The sequence below is a fragment of the Sceloporus occidentalis genome, unplaced genomic scaffold (genome assembly GCF_023333645.1).
Source record: "Sceloporus occidentalis isolate IW3139 unplaced genomic scaffold, rSceOcc1.0.p SCAF_140, whole genome shotgun sequence".
In the NCBI taxonomy this organism is placed as follows: domain Eukaryota; kingdom Metazoa; phylum Chordata; class Lepidosauria; order Squamata; family Phrynosomatidae; genus Sceloporus; species Sceloporus occidentalis.
The window spans coordinates 1,845,059-1,849,827 of record NW_028317120.1 but is presented as its reverse complement, the minus strand read 5'-3'; positions in this window follow the sequence as shown (position 1 = coordinate 1,849,827).

The following is a 4,769-nucleotide window of genomic DNA, read 5'->3' as shown; positions in this document are numbered from 1 at the left end:
TGAAACCATATTTTTATTGGTACCCTTTTAGTCAATACTTAGTCAATACTTTGTGCCTTATCACTCTGCCAAGATAACAGCTCTGGTTCTTTTTTGTATAATGTCTGATAAGGTTGGAGAATACATAGCAAGGGGCCGCAGATCCTTCACATTTTAAGGTCGATGTGGTGGACTCTCCTCTTCAGTTCACCTCCAGGTTTTCTACTGTGTTCAGTCAGGGGACTGGGATGTCCATGGTAGGAATTTATGGTCAGTAAACCATTTTGTGTTGATTTTGATGTATATTTTGGATCATTGCCCTGATGGAAAATCGAACCATGGCCCATTTTAAGCTTACTGACAAAGGCAGTAATGCATTTACTTAATATCTGTTGATATTTGATAGAGCCCGTGATTCCTTATATCCTAACACAATGTCCATGTCCTCTGGCAGAAAAACAGCCCCAAAACATTAAAGAGCCACCGCCATATTTAATCATGGGCATGAGATACTTTTCCATATGGCTACCTCTCTGTGAGCGCTAAACCCACCTCTGGTGTTTATTGTCAGAAAAGCTCTATTTTGGTTTCATCTGCCTATGAAACCCGATCCTGTGTGAAGTTCCAGTAGTGTCAGGGAAACTAAAGAAGGTTGAGTTTGTTTTTGTATGATAGTCAGGGCTTTTTTTCTTGAAATCCTTCCAGACAACTTGTGGGCATGTAGGTGAAATCTGATTGTTGTTTTGGGGACTTTCTGACCCCAAGATGCAACTACCTTCTGTAATTCTTCAGCTGGGAATCTTGGAGATGTTTTGGCCACTCGAACCATCCTTTTCACAGTGCATTCAGACAATATAGACACAATATAGACACGCGACCTCTTCCAGGTTAATTCAAAACATTTCCAGTTGAAACTCCTTAATTATGGCCCTGATGGCGAAAATGGACATTTACAATGCTTTTGCTATTTTCTTATAGCCACTTCCCATTTTATGAAGCTCAACTGTAATGATTAGGTGAGGAAGAACCCCTTGACGTAAAGTGGTTAAAAAGTCGTTATAATTGTTGACCACTGGAGAATTTCGTTCCCAAAGAGGAGTTGCCCAGGCCAGAGCCCTGTCAGTGAGTAGGGAGATGACATATCCAACACGGGCTATGTCAGATGGGAACAAGTGGAGATACATCTGGTTTAGGACTCCACAACATGTGGCAGATCACCTCCACATCTGGGAGGAGGAGGCAAACAGGTGCAGAAGTAGGCGCCAGGAGTGTTTGCAAAGCCTGAGCGAACTGGTCCATGTGATGATCTAAACTTTCAATACAGGCTTCACAGGCAGACATCTTCTGGTTAATCTCCGCGGGATCCAAAGTGAGCCAGGCAAACAGGAACCAAGAGTAGCCAGGAACCGAGAATCAGGTCTGAGAACTAGCTGGGTAAAACCAGAAAAGCGGAAGCCAAATCAATATCCAGAAGAGTAGTCAAACTAGCCGAGTCAAAACCAGACTCCTCAAATTCCACTACTGTCTCCCAATTCCTGCTGCCGTCTCCCAGTCTCCCCATACATTGCTCCCATCTGCCAGTCTACTCAGACTCCACTACCATTTGGTCGTCTCAGCTGTCATCTGACAGCCTCCTTACACTCCACTGCCTTTTGCCAGTCTCCTTAGAGTCTGCCCTGATGCTGTCTCCCCAGACTCAACTGCAATATGCCAGTCTTGCCCCTCTCCACAGCCATTTGCCAGTATTTGCTGCCATCTGCCAGTCTTGGTGCCATCAAGGAAGAAGCCTGCGGCTGCAGCAGACAGCAAATATACTCCAGCCCGCCCTCTAAGATCCAACAATGACCTGCTCCTAGCATCTTCATTTATCATCTCCTCCCATGGGTGCCTACAGGACTTCTTTCGCGCAGCACCAACCCTCTGGAACTCCCCTTCCCTGTGCTGTCCGACTCTCACCAACTCTGCCCTCCTTCAAACGCTCCCTAAAAACCTTTTTCTTCAGGGAAGCCGACCACTGACATGAACATCAAAACTTCTCTCTCACCCACTTACAACCCTTATCTCACCCTACATGAACATCACTCACTACCACGCAGTCCTCCTGTTTCTCACCCCTTATCCACCTAGATTGTAATTTCCTGCGGGAACAGGGCCCCTCATTCCTCTTGTATCTGTATGTCAATAGCTGTATTGTATATATAACTGTTATCTGTAACATTTTCATCACGTACAGCGCTGCGGAATCTGTTGGTGCTTTATAAATAAAGTAGTATAATAATAATACATATAAAATATACTCTCTGGCCGTATAACTAATCCCGTCCTTATAACCCGTTATATCCCTGTATATCCTCATATTATATATTATACACTCTCCGGCCGTATAACTAATCCCGTCCTTATAACCCGTTATATCCTGTATATTCCTCATATTATATATTATATACTCTCCGGCCGTATAACTAATCCCGTCCTTATAACCCGTTATATATCCCTGTATATTCCTCATATTATATATTATATACTCTCCGGCCGTATAACTAATCCCGTCCTTATAACCCGTTATATCCCTGTATATTCCCCATACTATATATTATATACTCTCCCCCTGTATAACTAATCCCGTCCTTATAACCCGTTATATCCTGTATATTCCTCATATTATATACTCTCCGGCCGTATAACTAATCCCGTCCTTATAACCCGTTATATCCTGTATATTCCTCATATTATATATTATATACTCTCCGGTCGTATAACTAATCCCGTCCTTATAACCCGTTATATCCTGTATATTCCTCATATTATATATTATATACTCTCCGGCCGTATAACTAATCCCGTCCTTATAACCCGTTATATCCTGTATATTCCTCATACTATATATTATATACTCTCTGGCCGTATAACTAATCCCATTCTTATAACCGGTTATATCCTGTATATTCCTCATATTATATACTCTCCGGCCGTATAACTAATCCCGTCCTTATAACACGTTATATCCTGTATATTCCTCATATTATATATTATATACTCTTCGGACCGTATAATTAATCCTGTCCTTATAACTGTCCTAAGCACTGTACTCAGAAGCACCAGTAAGTTTGGAGGAGGGAGGGGGAGGGGAGGGTGTGTTAAATGGGGGGGCATAAGGGATTTCTGGAGGCAGAGTGCTCTGTGAAATGCCTTTTAACCCCCTTAATGCCACTCTGCCTCCAGAAATGCCTTTTAACCCCCTATACGCTACTCGGCCTCCTGATATGCCTTATACCTCCCTATATGCCACTCTGCCCCATAATATGCATTTTAACCGCCTAAATGCCAGAGTGGCATGTAGGGGTATAAGGCAATTCTGGAGGCAGAGTGGCACATAGGGGGTCAAAAGGCATATCATGGGGCACAGTGGCATATAGGGGGTATAAGGCATTTCTGGGGCAGAGTGGCAAGTCTGGGGGCAGATGTGCATAATTGGGGGGGGCAGGTTGAAAAAAAAGGAAATAAAAACAAAATATTTTTCTCAATCATAGCTTTTATTAACAAACAATTGTTCACATAGTTTACATGAATTAACATTTTTCTATAGGGTCATCTTATATTCAGGTTTTTTCTTTTTTTCATAAATTAATATTCAGATTTGGGGGGGTCGTCTTATAATCGAGCAAATACAGCATATATATATATATATATATATATATATATATATATATATATACACTGATTCACATATGCACATCGTCACATACACATAAAATAAATTTTAGATAATATACTGTATTTGCCCGAATATAGGCCGCACTCCCACCCCACTTTAAGCCTTTAAAGTGGGGCTCTGGCCTATATTCAGGGTATAGCGCAGTAATGCCCAATTCGTATCACCCGACGCCCAGGACATGCAGTTCCGGGCGCAGGGCAGGCAGCAGGGTCAGGATACAGATCCCCTGCAGCGCTGCAGGGGACCTGCATCCTACTCTCCGATACGCTCAGAGTGCCAGCACGGGAGATTGTCTAAGCGCATCGCGCAGACGTTCACCGGCTGCAGCGATGCTCGCGTAAACAAGGTTGCAACAACCTCTGCCCCCAAGACTTACCAGAGCAGACTCCCGGGTGTCTTGCAGGGCCGGCGGGGGACATCTACGCAATACGCGTATACAACTTCCGGTGCCGGCACTTCCTCTAAGTGCCGGCACCAGGAGTTGTATACGCGTATTGCGTAGAAGTCCCCCGCCGGCCCCGCAAGACACCCGGGAGTCTGCTCTGGTAAGTCGGGGGGGGGGGCAGAGTGGCAGCATATCTCGAGGGGGGGAGGACAGAGTGGCAGCATATCTCCGGGGGGACAGAGTGGCAGCATATGGGGGGGGCAGAGTGGCAGCATATCTCGAGGGGGGGGGGACAGAGTGGCAGCATATCTCGGGGGGGCAGAGTGGCAGCATATCTCGAGGGGGGGGAGGACAGAGTGGCAGCATATCTCGGGGGGGCAGAGTGGCAGCATATCTCGAGGGGGGATATATATTTATATATATATATATATATATATATATAATCTTTCAGAAAGTTTATTTTTCGTTTCACTTTGTGTGTACATGATAGAATATTGGTTTTGCCTATTTTATCTCATTAATATCCCTAACAAGGTAGCAATTTATTAATTAATAATGAGGTAGGCAATCACTGGAGCATTGAGCTTTAGCAACATTGCAGGTAGATGGTCATGCACACATTGAGATTTCATTTGTAACTTCTGAAGATGTGTAATTATTCCACTTTGAAGTTCTGGCTTGAACTGGAAT